Here is a 16,038-nt window from a genome sequence, read left to right on the forward strand (position 1 = left end):
GCGAGCGGACGTTTAATTATCATTAGTTATGTGTTTAACTTCACAGAAAATAAAGAAAATAAATTAATTACAAGCTCATTTCTAGAAGATAACCAAGGGGTCCGGTGTATGAAACACAGTGAAACAAAGGCCAATTTGGTACAATACTGTAGCCTACCGGCGAATTTATTGGAGTGTCTCCAGAGACCGAAAATACAAGTTTAACATGCCGACATGAAGAAAAAAACCCCACATACAATCAGACAGGCTTCAAGACATCATTTAGACAGACCGTCTACAGCAGCAGAGCAAAATGCTTTTACAACACACAGATAACTTACATAACTCATAACTCGCAGAGGAGTGAAGTGGCGAACAATTTGATTCAATAACACTCGTATTCACTGATGAGCATATTATTGACCTATTTACAATGAAAACAACCAGCCAGTGCGCCTCGGACTATCTAACATATCACATCTGATCACTTGCAACAAATATGAAGGACACTCACAAGTAAGATGACTACAGAACCAGCTGCCATACCTCACCATACCTAAATGACGCCTATGCTTAAAACCTTAATTGAGGTTGGCACAAATGAATGAACTCCTCGACATCAGATACCAGCACATTGAAGCACCCTTTAGCGAAGATGCATCAGGTTGCAGCAATTTTTGACGCCACGAGCAACTGCCACAGTATAAAGACCGAGAAAGTGCTTAAAGAGTTGATGTGAGGGGAGGTGGATAGGTAGAACAAATTCCATACTCTCACCTGGGAGATGGCGGTTTGTGTCCCAATTGAAATCAAAAGTCAGTCAACTTATTTTAATGTAATCGCAGTGTGCTAGTTACGTATACTATGCTATGCTATTGATGTATGTTATGTGACGTTACATGAAGTTAGTAACAACTGTGCCTATTTCAAGCCAGACCACAATGTTTTTTTGAAACCTAACCACATGCTTTTGCTGCCTAAATCTAAGGAAGTAAATCTAAAACCAACAAAGTTTTTTTTACCTATGTTCTAAGTCTTCGAAACAAGACTGTTTGCATTTAACAAGTGGAAACTGTCCATTCCCTGTGAAAATGGAAGTTTATTTTGAAAAGACACAATGCATGTAACAAATGTAAACTGGTATGTCATCTCAGAGCATCCAAAGATGACATGTCAAAGCCTGACATGTAGGGCCACTGCACAAGCATTGGCACTGTATTGTTGCAACTTCACTCATCAACCATGTCACGGTGCAGAAGGGAGAGTGCATCTACTTATTGACGAGAGCCTCTGACAGCACAAGATGTGAACATTGAAGTCATTCTCCTCAGCAGAGCCATAACAAGTGTAGCTCAGTAGCAAGAAAATAGTTCCTACATGAAACTGCTCACAAGGAGGTCTGTGGATTATCTTGAGTAACCAGGTCATGATTTCTGGAAAGAGACATTGCTGTTGAGTAATTTTCTGGCACTTTGAGCACCACAAGCCAAGTGCCATCTAGTTCAATTATATTTGAGGGAGAAGGCAGACATTTCTACGTCCAATATCCCCTACACTCGGCAACTCACACAAAAACAATCTCGACTGATAAAACACACCACAGGTAAAAGATAAAATATGTATTTTTGATTTGGGGGTTAACTCTCCCTTTAAGCAAGTAGAAGACAAATAACCGACAAATTAAAGAATACCTGAATAAATATGTAGAGAAATATAATAAATGAAGATGCTTTCATACAAGGCATGAGGGCTGAATGGTTTAATGGGTATGAAAATGATGAAAAGGCCTTCACGCACCCAAATCACAATCCGACTCCCAAGTAACCAAGGTCGTAACCAGGCCCAGAGCTGGATCACGTTGTGCATCATAATCATCAAGCAAAGGAAAACTCAACATGAACCGTACCTGCAGTTATCTCTAAATCAATTTAACACCTAACTCAACCCGTTGATATATGAGACCTGACCTGATCTGTGATTAAACAGGCTCAGAGCTGCTGCTGAGGAGTGAAGGGGAGCAGGATACTGTCAGTGTGCACAATGGTGAGAAATTCTAAATAAATAAAAAACACTCTGTGCAGATTGCGGAGGCAGAAACACCCTTCATCTTTTTTCAGTGGATCATGTCATTTGTGTTTCCTTCCGCTCAGAACCAACTCGTTGGCAGAGACACACACACACACACACACACACACATAAACCTAAAGCATACTTTATGCAGAGCGTGGATACCTTCATTAATTATTTCAATCTTTCAACACAGCAAGGGATTTAACGTAACTGGCCCCTCTAAGCCTTTCTACACACTAAGTAGCAAATCTCCAAACCCCTATTTCGCATTTGTTTGTTTAAAGATATGAGGACTGTTTCATTTTCTTTTTCTTCCATCAGATAAATAAGGACTGACATTTTGCAAATACACTTGTTTATGTTTATTGGACTTTAAAGACATAAATGAGGCTTTTCAAATATGTAGAAGAAGAGCAGGATCACAGACTTTAAATGTTTTAGTCCGCCAATTAATTTTTTGAACCAGCCGCGTCGATATTCCAGCAGCTGCAGCACCAACATATATTAACAGCTTGTTGATCCGACTGTTGACAGTATATTTAGGGTGATGCATATTAATATCTGAGATATTTGGAACTTCGGGTGTTTAATGGAAACACCTTTCCCTTAGAGACCTCAGCCTCTCAGTTTCATTTTTTTCTGCTTTTAAAGGCGATGTGATCGGTGATGACTGAACATTCTGTTCCACGTTGCACCCAGCTGCGCCTAATTTGTGGAGACTCTCATCATACAAAGTACGACTATATAACAGACAACACGACCCATATTTACATTATTGTTGTTAAGCAACGACCTCTAGTGGCCATAGTTATTATTACAGGACAAAGAAGGAAGTCAGGCAGCGAAGTATAAAGAGAAACAAGGTCTGCTTTGGACAGGAGATGAATGGGTCAAACAAGCTCAGGACTTTCATCTAGGAGACGGATGTTTGTGTCCTGTGTGAATCCAATAGTCAACATAGTTATTTTTAACAACATAGTATGATGACATAGTGAGTGATTTCATGAGACATATGTTAGGTTACCTTCGTACCTGTTTATTCTCAACCTAACCAAGTAGCTTTCACAATATTGCCCACGCGTTTAAAACTACGATCATAAACAGTCAAATATGAGATGTTCTGTCATCCGACGGTAGGTACACTAATTTATGAAACATTCCTGTGGGTCGTATTCGGAGGAAGGAACATGTGAGGTTTGGAGAACTTGCTGGGTTTGTGCTGATACCTGTGGTCACCAAAACGTATTCGAGTTGCGCCCACCACTTCCGTCTGTGTCAACATCCTGTTTCAGTGAAGTAAAGCTTTATTTGGGTCTATTTGAGTCGACTGTATTTGGTATCAAGTCAGATCAAATCTGGGGTCTTTGGGTCTTTTTTTTTAAAGGATTATCTGTGCATGTCAAGTTTGAATAGTTTTTCTGTATTTTGAAAAGGGTCCCAAACTTTGGACTTCCTCATCATTAAAAAATACCAACTGATGGAACATCTTTTGTTGTTTCTGGTTTGATAATCAGACTGAGTTGCCAATTTGTTTACTTCATTATTAAAAGGTATACTACTCAGGAATTGTCCTGATGATTGCTACCTTTTTATGAAGTCCCAAAGTCACCTACGTGCTGTGTCCAGGAATGTCCCAAACACTGCAACATGAGGAAAAAAATAAGAACGTTCTCGCACCCAACTTGTCAAATATCACTGTTTGGTCAGTGGACTTTCACATCTACATATGACACGCTCCTGCATCTGTTTTTGATGTTCTGGGCCACCGTGTGAATTTACACCTATCTTTTCAAAATACACTTTGATGTTAACTGGAAATGTTTATAAACATATGGTTAGGTTTAGAAAAAAAACATGGTTTGGCTCAACAGTCATACGTAGGGGAATCGAATACCAGCCTCGCGAGTGAAAGTTAGTGTTTGCTGGAACTATCCACCGCCCCTCCTGACCACACCATAGGGACTTTCATTACATGGCCTTATACGCTGACGCTGCCCGACAACTTTAGAAGAAGAACTGGTTGACAGGGCAGAGTCTCTGCAGATAAATACAACGCCGTACACTTCTAGTGGGTTATATGTGATGATTGAGAGGAATTACTTTTGTACTTGTTTAACAGCCACCATCTATTAGAGCTTACCCAAAAAGTTCTGTCAGGCCAACGAGCTCCATCTCTTTAGTTCTAGCGCTGTCTGCTTTAACCCTCAAACCTCACAGCTCCAGTTTCATTGCGCATGTGTCATACCCCATAGCACCATGGGATCGAAACTGCGTCCAAGCCTTCATGTAATAGCCTTGATGTAAACGGGGGGAAAATACCAGACCTGTTTGGACTGCTGAAAATATGGAGATGTGGGCAGCGATTCAGAGATCTGGAACAAGTCTCTAACTGTATTTAAAAACTATAACTTCAATTCCTTATCTGATACATAGTAAAGAAGGTATAACATTGTAACTGTCTGGACGTATAGTCCAAACTAAAAGGACAAACACGTGTTTGGGTCATTGTCCGCTTTCATGGATTAAAGTTGTATGAACCTTCCTCGTTAAATGAAAGGGAAGCCATTGATTTTTTTTCTACCCAATTACCCAGACAAACAAAACCAACTGGCACACAATTAACTTTTTCCTCTTCTGCGATCAATTTTTGGATCGGACACACATGCACGCTGTCTTTTCACTTTTCGTGTGTGTGTGTGTGTGTGTGTGTGTGTGTGTGTGTGTGTGTGTGTGTGTGTGTGTGTGTGTGTGTGTGTGTGTGTGCATCAGCATATCACTGTTTACCTGAGCTTCTTGACATTGCAATACATTTTTGTAACCTTTTTAAAAAATCATGTCTGTATTGTTTTCTAAGAGTGTTGTGGGCGTTAGAAGCACCTGCTTTAAATGCACACTGTGTCTGATTCACAGGAAAAACAGATGCTCTGCGTAATTCAACAAATGATAAACAATTTATTCGAGTGCTGCAACTTGGTTGAGAATTAGGGGCGCACAGAAAGTCAGAGTTCGGTTCATCCCGGAGTTTCAGGGTCAGTAGTCAGGGTTCGGTGCAAGTTTGGTACAGCGTGACAATAAAAATGCATCAGGATATGTTTCTTCATTTATTTTACTTTGACCTATATTTAAACATTCAATCCACCAAACATTTTTCATCCCAGTTATCAGCTCATCTGGTAATGCCGTCAAATGTGCGTCAGCATGTTTTGAGTGTGTTTCCCTTCACAGATCCTACAACGATAGATCAACATCGACACACTGACCTTATCTTTTACACAACTCTCCGTTGCCACAACTCTAGCTCGCCATAGAGTGAAAGACACACCAATATGCTTGTTGTGCTGACCTCAGCATAATGTTGCTGACAACTGGTTGGTGGACGACTAAAAGTTTCTGGGTGGAGCCGGCAGTTGTGAACTTAGGTTCTGTGTTACATGTATCATTAAGGAGCTGCCCATTGTTCCGACAGCCCAAAATCTTGAAGCCCTGTTTGTTCAATTTAGGACCCAAATGCAAACACAACCAGGAAACTGGGAATGGTTAAAGGCAGTTTATTGTAGTTTGAAGATTAGAAGCTGAAGGCTTGAGTGAAATGCTGGCTGAGTTGGGCTGGGAATGGTGAAGCAGAGCAGGTAGAGGGGCTGAAGACAGTAAACAAAAAGCAGAGGCAGAAGATGAGAACAAGGCTGGACATGGCTGGTTATAGTTGAGGCTGGTGTGGTGAATCTGAGACACAGAACAGAGCATGAAAAGAGGTCCAAAAAGAAACTGTCAAAAAACTTAGATACTGGCCTTGACATTTGTACTGCAGAAGAGGCTGAGTAATCTGGCAGAGTCTAGATGTCTGAGCTCAGGGTTTAATACTGCAGTAGCTTGATTGTAGATATGGTTCAGCTGTGCAGGTTCAGCAGCTGCTGGCACTCAGGAGGATTGGCAGGAGGAGGGAACAAGGAAGCCACACCTAGCAAACACACAGAGAGGCCGTTTACACGTACACGGTGATTTTGATAAACGGAGACATCTTCCTTCGTTTGTGCCCTTCGTTTACATGCAAACGGAGATTTCTCCTCTGAAAACGAGTCTTTCTAAAAACTCCGGCCAGAGTGGAGATTTTGGAAAACTCCGGTTGCGCGTTTGCATGTAAACTGAGATAAACGCAGATAAACGGAGTTATAGGCAGCCGACGTCACAGCATGTGCCGGAACTTGCGCCTGTGTAAAAAGTGCGACCTATGTTGCTATGGTGACAATGGATACATGGAAGGCTTGAGCTTCTCGTTACACTGCCACCTACAGGTTTGGCATGCTCTTGTGTATATATACACGGGTAAGTGTAAACGAAGATCTTTTTGAAAACGGAGACGGTGAAATGTCCGTTCATGAAAATAGCCGGCGACGTGTAAACGGCCTCAGAGACAGACCGAAAACACACACACACTTGCTCCAAATTCCTGTTTCTCTAAGGGCATGTTTATACGGTTCCGTATATTTCTGAAAACGGGTATTTATCTTTGTGTTTGCACCTATCATTTACACGTAACCAAATCCAAAGTGAATGTTTTAAAAATATCCGTTTCTGTGGAGACGTGTAAACAGGATAGACGGAGATTTTGACGTGCTAATTGCAGCAAAAAGCTGCTGTTTAAACGGGGATATCGTTTTCAAAACTGATTGTGTAAACCCAGATTTTTTTTTATACAGGATAAATAAAAATCTGTTTTTATTTGTGTCGGTATCCATGTAAACAAGGCCTAATAATATACGCTCTCTGCGGTTAGACACTCCCAACGCCAGAAAAATGTTCACATTGTATGTTTTTGTAAACTACGAATACTATTGCAGCTTCCAGAAAAGTTCAAAAATAGCCGCCCACAGACGCCATAAAGGGAGATATGATGAACTCACTGTCTTTGGTTTAGTTTTACTCACTGTTTGATAATCCAGGGTTCAAAAGAAATGAAAACAAACATTCCCCAAATAAACAACCCTTTACACAAACAAAGCTCAAATGAATGGTATTATTAATTTAATTATATTTAATTATATTAATTATTAATAATTATTATTATTAGTATTAAACAACTTCATCAAACAATAAAAAAACTAAACCAAACACATGGCAATTAAAGACTGTAACCCCGTGGCATCTTCTACGCTCCACACTCACTTCAGCACACCTGCTTTTAATTTAAGGCTCCGTAGATGCCAGGTTAGGTGGCGCATTCGAGTGACTCAAAAAATAATAGGAACTAGGACTTAGTAGAAAATGGCTCTAACAGATACATTACTTTCATCAGCAATGCTGTGGTGAACATGTAGTGAGGTTTAGGTATAAAAACCACTTGGTTATGGCTAAGAAAAGATTATATTTTGGCTCAAGACCCCCGACAGGTAAATGCTGCGAAGGGTCGATAAAAAAAACCCCAGCATTAGTGGCTAAAATGATGCTGGGAACATGAAACTAGCTTCAGGGAGTGTGTATTATCAGAGAAATGGGACTTAGTAACAATGAGTGTTTGTTTTTGAGACAAAAAGCTGTTGGACAAATTGGCTTTCAGATCAGTGGGACATGTTTCACAATAACAGGGCTTTGGAAGGAGTAATAGCATGGCTCCCATCAATCTACATAGGCCTACCATGTACTTTACATGCAGCTGCGTGCACCACACCGTTACCCCAGTGCCATGACAATACAGACAGCATTACAGCTCTATCATGAACACCTAAAAGTGTTGAACTGGGGTTAAGGAAATTAAAAATCTGAAGCAGCCATATTAATATTGTAAATGAGTTTATTTATGTAAGCATTTAGGTGGCAGTGAGTCATGGGAAATATTTTTTGATAATTGCCTTTAAATTTTAGATGATGTAATGGCTGACATCAGAACAAACCACACTTGTTGTTTGTTCATGTGATTTGTTTTTGACAAATGGGTACAAGAAAAACCTTAAAAGCCTCGGTGTTGTACTATTGGCAATGAAACCACTGAGTGTGTGGCATTTAGCCCTTCAAGGCTGCACGTGCTTCATAGCCCCTTTTATCGTTTGACATCCTTTCAAATCGCCATTATCAACTTTTCAAACTTGCAGTCATTATTTCCAGCAGCCCCTTTTGCAGCAGCAGATGCCCAGAAAGACATGACAGGAAAAGTACACAGAGTGGACGATTTTTTCTCCCTTTAAAGATCGACTGTCTGTCACTTTCTAATGTTTATTCATCCAGCCGAATGGAAATTTCACAGAGGAAGAAAAGTGAAACGCAGTCAAACACGCTGAGAGCATTTCGCTTTGTGGAAAAACTTGAATAATAACAGGCTTTACAAAATGTATGTCTCCTGCTAGATTTGACATATATTGCTCCGTTCTGTGATGATAATTTTAGATCCAAGCAGGTCCCATCTTGCATCCATTTCAGCCGCAGTAAAGTTTCCCTGTTTGCTCTGAGAGTTCAATTATTACCAGCTTCTGAAGATACTCCACTATAAAGAAAAAGCATCACCTGTTTGGGAGAAGATGAACCAGTTAATAAGAGGCGATGGCAAGGACTGAGAATGAGTCTCTTCAGGCTCCATGATTTAGATTTATTAGGGAGAGGCATGTGTTGGTATAAAAGCCAGACTGGAGCTGAATAGAGAGCTCCAATCTTCTCAAATGAGAGGAGGCATAAAGCATTTCTTGGCCAGCTTTCTCCATAGTTTCCTGCAGTAGAGATGAAAAACTTTAACAAGACTACAACTTTACAGCCATGCTACTGAGGCTGCAGTTCGACAATCGTGCTTTGAGTAAAAAGACAGTGTCGGCGTGCTAACATGCTGCACATAGGGGTGTATCATGAATCGAGATATGTGGAGGGTGTGTAGGGTTGTTCTTCTTCTTACTAAATGTACCTGTAGTGTTCTCTGGTCCGTTTTCCCACACTGGCTCAAAATTAAATCGTAGGTAGCATGAAACATTAATGGATCATTTTATTAATCAATATGTTTACTTGCATAAGAAATGTGGTGTAATTCCTTTAAACCGTACAATAATATTACCACTTTAGATTATGTATTTAGTTTTGGTCCTGATTTGCATAAGTTTGTTTTTCACTGCTGGTATATTACAGCTAATAGAACACAGATTTAAAAATTGATGAGTCTGTTGGTATTTATACAGATAATATTCAATCATTAAAATTTATTTCACTTTGATTTGCCCCAAAAACTAAAATGGCTGGTTTCCAAGTCTCCCTTGGACAGTGTCAGTGTACAGAAATGCAGTTCTTGAGTATAACATTAAAATCTGCTGCATCAGATTTCAAGTTTAAGAGCTGCAGAATGTGCCAACTAACCTGGAAATCTAGATGCCCCGCCCCTAGCAAATTCTTACTTGCTCTGCACGGGGATCTGGCCCCGACGAGCAGAGCACGGTGAATCGCCATCGGACCAATCAGATCAGTCTATCTGACAGAGGCGGGCTCTGGGCGGGTGTAACATGAAGACAGCGCTGTGCCGTAGGAGTCGAAAAGTAAACAGCCAAGATGGCAGCTGCCGAAGGACCGCGTCCATTCAGTTTAGCTTTGGAAGAAACACTAAATCAAATACACTTATCTTTTTCCTTGAGAGAGGAACAGAAGACTGCCCTAGAAGCCTTCGCTTCCAGGAAGGATGTTTTTGCTGTTTTGCCGACAGGATACGGCAAAAGCATAATATATCAGTTAGCCCCACTGGTCGGCAAACAAATGGGGCTTACTGCAATGAGTACGCCACCTTGTTTTTTGCTCTGATTGGCTATCGTGCTATCCAATTGGTGTGGCGGCATTTAATATGCCTCAGTTAGTGCCGCTCCTTGGGTTGGAAGGGTGTATCGTTGAGGACCAAACTCAAAATCTCTCTAGATTTGAATCTAGATTTCCAGGCTATGTGCCAACACCTTCTCATCCCAAGTTGCCACATATGCCCGCTTTGTCAGGGGCCCTTAATGTCTATATTGTATGCGCTAGGTATCCTTTTGCATCTGCTGTTGATGTTCCAGGATGCTGCTACCAAGGTCGGGACCTCAACAAAAGCACATGGTTAGGCTGAGAAAAAAATAATAATAATTTGGCTCTACTTTCATTTGGAAAGGGCCTCCCAGGTGAAAGTCCAGGGATTGTTAGACCCATCCACCACCCCTATCACGCTATAGGAACTTTCCAGCTTTTTATATCACGTCGTTACCAGTGGCGTTTTAAACTGGTGCTGCCATCCGGCCTCATATCATAAGAGACCATGAAAGGTTATGTCTGGCCGTGTTACATACTGACGCTGCCCAGCTGCATAACATACCACCGTGAAAGGTGACGTTTGGCGTCAGGTGTCTGACGCTGAAATTGGTATATTGGTATATTGGCGGTATTCAAAGACTTTGGAATGAGAACAAGCTGAATGTGCAGCTGCTGTGTCAGAAATAATTAGAGTGGTAAAATTAATATATTCACTTATCGATTTACACAATATAATTTTTGGCCAGCATTCCTCTCTCACCTTAACTGAAGCAACGGCGTTGCTTTTTACTGTAATACTTTTTAAAATTTCTTCAAAGGTGGGCGGTGGCTCAAGTGGGCAGCACGCAGTTGGTCCATTTTAAGAGTCAAACGACATGCTGAACTCGTCATTTGACCCCTTTTATGTGAATGCACACAAAGCGTGGGTGAACAGACCACCTTTGTGGTCCCCATTATCTCTGACTGAGGCTTTTGGGTTTGTCGAGCCAGCTCAGACAAAGACAGCCTGGCTTTGTTGAACTTGTGAAACAGCCCTCAGATATTATGTGTACCATGTTCAACAGCTTTGTTAATGCACTAGCATACATTTGCTAATTAGCACTAAACCCCAAAGTACAGCTGAGGCTGATGGGAATTATCACTGGTCATTAGTTTTTCAGGTATTTGATTATAAACAAAAGTGTTGGACAAATATTTCCTGATGATTCCACCAGAGGTGAGGTCACTTATTGTCATGCTGCAAAGTGCATGCAACTGTAGATTCACCAGTCTGTTCAGAGAAGCTGTTCCTTTATTAACCTGCATTCAAAACAAAATATATAGCCAAACATTTTAAACAGAGATAAGCAGAAAATCCGAGGACATACTGTAGAAGGACACAGTTGTTTGCTTTTTTAAAAATGGATTTAAACCACAGAGCGATTTCCATAACTTAGAGAAAACAAAATGTATTGTTCACAGTAGAATGAGCAGAGGCAAACAGTGTCCTTAATAATTCAGTGTATTGTCCATCTGCTTATAAACTGCCTCCCTCTGGTGCTGCTGAGGATTTGGCACCAGAACACTGAATTTATTGTTTTCTCTGGTCTCCCTTCGGATTTATGGATCAAACTGGTATTTTTGTTTGCATGTTTTATCAGATTGGCTACATTTGGTTGAAAACTTAACTTCCACGACCCTTTTCAAGATGTCTCTGTTTGCTGACAACTTACTGTAGCTTATTTTATACTCAAGTTTCATCTGTTGGAGCTTCACAACAACACAAAGACATACTATATATATAATTTGCTGTTTTCTGACCATATTGGTTGTTCCTCTATGATAATCATGAGCACTGGTGCCTCCAGATACAGATTTGAGTTGAGGTATAGCATACATGTGTCATCCCAGTCTGCTGTTTAAGGTCATGTTTTTCTAGTTCTTAGTCATTATTTCCCATTTTATTTTCAATACTCACCTCTTGTATCGTTGCAGATAGCTTCACTTCATGCCCTTGTGTGTTTCCCACCTGTGTGCCTTGATTTGTTTCACCTGTCCCTCATTATCCTTCCCTCTCTTTACACTCCTCGTCTTACTACCTCTTCTTCTAGTCTTACAGTGATTTCTCGTAGCGTACTTCTCATGGTAATTAGACGTTGTTTCTGTGTTTTTGACTGTGTCTCAGCCTAGCGTTTTTTGGATAATCCAGCTTGTTTTTTGGACTGATTACCTGTGTACTGAACCCTAGTTTCAAGTAAAGGCCATTTTGAATTTTCAAGTTGGAGTGCTGAGTCATTGCTTTAGAGTCTCTGTCTGTTGGTGTCTCACAAACACTGCTTATTTTTCTTTCCTCTGTGCCAAAATAAAAGTTTGTAGGGCAAAAAATGTTGTAATTACAATTTTTATAGGAGCTTAAAATGTTTATTTGAATGCAGAGTGCTTGTTTTAATGTGACAAATTAAAAGAAAATCCATGGAGATGTAACCTTAGTGACTGTGAACATCACACTTTAGACTGCTTGCAGTACAAATGTGCCACTTGCACATTTGCTTGAAAAGTAAACTGGAAGCTCATTTCCATACCAATATGTAGTAGTCCTCATCCTTGGTCCTATTTATTTATGTAACTTAACTTTTTTATATAGTGCAGCTCAAGACAACTCTTCTCCTTGCTGTCAGAAGGTCACCATAAACAGGTTTTACTAGAGTGCATGTGCGGAATGACTCACTGCACAGTGGTATATACACTGAAGCAAGTCCGCTGTCCACGTCTATGTGTCATTGAGTGTTGCAGCCCACTGCAAGGCAGAAGTTAATAGTTCCATGTCAGAATGCCTCGGTGCATCTGCTCAGGAAAACATGGACACCCTCAGCAAGCGCATGTTTGTATGGTAAGTCTTTGAGCTTCTCAATCATATACAGAGGACCTTCATTAATCACCACAGCACCATTAGCAAAGAGAAACTGTGTATAAAATAAGTCAACTATTCTGTTCGTCTTTGCTCATTATGTACAAATTGTGTAAACAGTTGACGAGCATAACAGTGTGACCTGCCACAGCCAACAGCACAAACTTGGTATGTGTATTAGTTTTGTGTGGACAGAGGTGAAGATACACATGCTATCAAGCTCAGATCAACTGACTGGAAATGGCAGCTACAAGGCACTACATAAAACATAATGTAGTAAGAATTGATGAAAAAGTATTGTGCTTTTGGCGCTGCCATGTTGCTGTTAATGCCAGTGAACTCAAGACCAAGTTCAGACCAAAGATTCACGATGAGACGTGCTGAAGCACTTCTTGCAATGTGTTGTTCTGCAACTTTGTAAAAACCTGCCTGTTGACAGCAATGCAACTACATGAGACGGTGTATCATCTCTATGCAACAACTCTCTGTACCTCCGATGTGTTTGTAAGCTTTTCAGGCTTATTTTGTGGCTGAATATAATTTGTAGTGACTTAAAACATGAATGAGGATAGTGATAGTGAGATACTGGCTACAGGTGCATTTGTAGTAAACATGACACAATAATATAAGTAAGTTGTGCCAATTAATCAGTCAGTGAAAATGTGTGTGTGTGTGAGGGGGTATAAGCACATACAGCGAGCAGCAGCAGTGACCCACCGTCTGACACGGACACACGTAAGGACAGAAACAGAGGACTTGGTGGAGACGGAGCACCTGCCGAACAAGCGAACACACCGTCTGCAGTCATTTTGACTTGACCAGTGGACTTCACTATGAGCCGATTGGCTGTTGAAACAGGTGAAACAACAATTTGACTAGCTGAGTTGCTGGTGACACCATCATCCGGCTTGAGTCAAGCTCAGACAGCCATTTCACACCACTGCAACTTTTCTCTGCAACATTCTACAACAGTTTTGTCTCGTCGCAAATCTTTGGTCTGTATTTGGCTTCAGTCTTGGTGGATCTTGCCTGAGTTTCCGACTTGGGATTTTTAATTTAATGACCATTCTATTGCACTTTTCTGTGTTGGAGACTGTTTTTTTCCGAGTCCTGAGTACAATGGATTTCAGGGTATGATTTAGTGTGGTTATTGCTAACAAGCCTTCTCAAAATGGCTGCCAAAAAATCCAAGTAACAAGAGCTGCAGAGGTCTTATCTTACTTCCCAGAAGGTTATCCGGCGTCATCACAAAGGTTTCATAAATAAGTGATTAAAAACCAACAGTGGAATTGTTTTATTTTCAACTTTTAGGGAGTGCTATTCAAGTTCTGTGGTCACTTCCCAGAGTTCCTGGCAGGATATATTGAACCGATATGAGAGCAACAGAGCTGAACCACACGGAAAGCTCACCCTTGAGAATTCTTCCGATCACTGTGATGGCCAAGCTAAAAAAAAAAAAACCCTGAGAATTACAAATCAAAAACAATGCAGTCGCACTGAAGCTGTGATTCTGGATGTAGATCACAATTAGTTTGCATTTCACTTTGCATTTTCAGCTGTTTGTCCTATTTTTACTAATGATAATAATTTCAGGATTGCAGTCACTGTTGGGTGGTTTGCAATTCAACATTTCACTTTAATTAACAGACAAATTGCTGTGTTGCAATTGATAAAAAGAAGGTTAATCAGAGAGAAACTGTAGCCTGCTTATTAACGACAGCCCAGAGTGACTGGAGAACACCACCCATCAGGAAATCAGGGTTACAGCAACAACAATGTGATCATACAATTACAGAGCTTGCGGTTGCTACTGATATAATTAATGTCAAATATAAAAGACTAAAGAGTCCAAGCATATAGCCCACATGTGTTTCAATACAACTCTGCACTGTTCTTTGTTTCAGCTGTTTACTGATTTATTTTTCAAACACAAATGAAAAATGGTCAGAAATGACCAAAAACAAACACACAAGCATAATAAGCACAGTAAGCAGATCAAAGAGTATTGTGGTCTAATGGCTCCATAGCTTCAACTACATTATCTAACAAGCCCAGGCAGTTTTACCTTTCAACCAATCAGAAGCCAGCGCTGACTGCAGTGATAATTGGTCCTAATTAAGCCTACTGTTTAACAAATCAAAAATAGCAAAATGTAAATTTATTACAACAGTTTTTCTATTATATGAACGGCTCGAACAGCTAATTTGCAGGTATTTGAAGTGTGGAGGTGCATGTGGTGTATTCCTGTGTACTGTTGCACACACGGCATGAGACCCTTCAGGGAGAGACAAAAAAAACAGCTCTTTTTCAGGTTTTCGTTAATCCCTCACAAGAAGGAAACACAGTCGTTTAGCATGAGAGCAAAACTGTCAATCAGAAAGAGGTTATTGCCAAGTGCACTCTTCGCTCTCCTCCTCTATCTATCCTGCATTTAGCAGAGAGCCTAACCTTCACTCAGCCGCTGTGCGTTGGCTGGCAGGCTTCATTGTGATAAAACATTTCAGGAACTGATGTCAACAAGTTTTTCTTCAGAATGTGTTTGAATGCTACAACCAAGGTCACGTGGCAGCTTTCTATACAAGACACGCACGTTAAGAAGACATGCCACACATTGCCTCGGTGCTCTTGTGTGAGTCTCTGGACATGGGCTGTTACGTGTGGTAAGATTTTAACTTCAGGTGAGCATTTTGACTGTTACCTTTCACCTCTTATACTTTCTTCAAAGACAAATTCGGGTCCATGTCATTGGTCCGACCGCCCATTAGTCCAACGGTCCGCGGTGCTGAACGGCCCCCGGCGGGCGTATTTCTACCTTGATGGTGCGCTGCAACCGGCTCTGGGTCAGCTGGGAAAGGCTTGAGGCGAAGCAGGCTCACGGCTTATGTGTTTGTCACTTTCTTTTTCATTTTAACCCACACCATGATCTTTTCCTGACCCTAACCAAGTGGTTTTTGTGCCTAAACCTAACCAGACCTTAACCACAGGGCATCATGATGATTTCGGAACGGACTTCAGAACAATGGGTTTAATATGGTCGGAACAATGGGCTGTCGGACCAATGGGCTGTTCCCGACAAATTCATTGTACATGGAAGAGAAGTGTTGTCACACTGACCTGTAAGACACAAATATCATCTGAGACCAAGGTAAAATGAGCAGGTGTAAAAATTAACAGACACCAAACTTTACCTGACTTACATTTCATTGTGGCTGCTTAATAAATAAATACAATACAGACAGACCTGTCAGCAACATTCAGTCAGTGGCCTCAAAACCTCACACAGATTTCATGTCCTGCTGAAGGCTGAAAGGTGGTGATAATGGATTGGTTACCTCACACACTGATGACCTACTTTAGTTTAA

The 16,038-nt window shown here is 40.8% G+C and overlaps 1 long non-coding RNA gene across 1 annotated transcript; it reads right to left on the minus strand.

The window, feature by feature from the left end:
* Nucleotides 1-5,577: 5,577 nt before the first annotated feature.
* On the minus strand, nt 5,578-11,833 carry LOC144464351 (uncharacterized). Its single transcript, XR_013492078.1, has 3 exons — nt 11,747-11,833; nt 5,839-6,007; nt 5,578-5,687 (listed from the first exon to the last, which is right to left on the minus strand). It is a non-coding gene; the product is annotated as an uncharacterized LOC144464351 (long non-coding RNA).
* Between the last annotated feature and the right edge of the window lie 4,205 nt (nt 11,834-16,038).

The sequence above is a fragment of the Epinephelus lanceolatus genome, chromosome 9, assembly GCF_041903045.1.
Source record: "Epinephelus lanceolatus isolate andai-2023 chromosome 9, ASM4190304v1, whole genome shotgun sequence".
NCBI lineage: Eukaryota > Metazoa > Chordata > Actinopteri > Perciformes > Serranidae > Epinephelus > Epinephelus lanceolatus.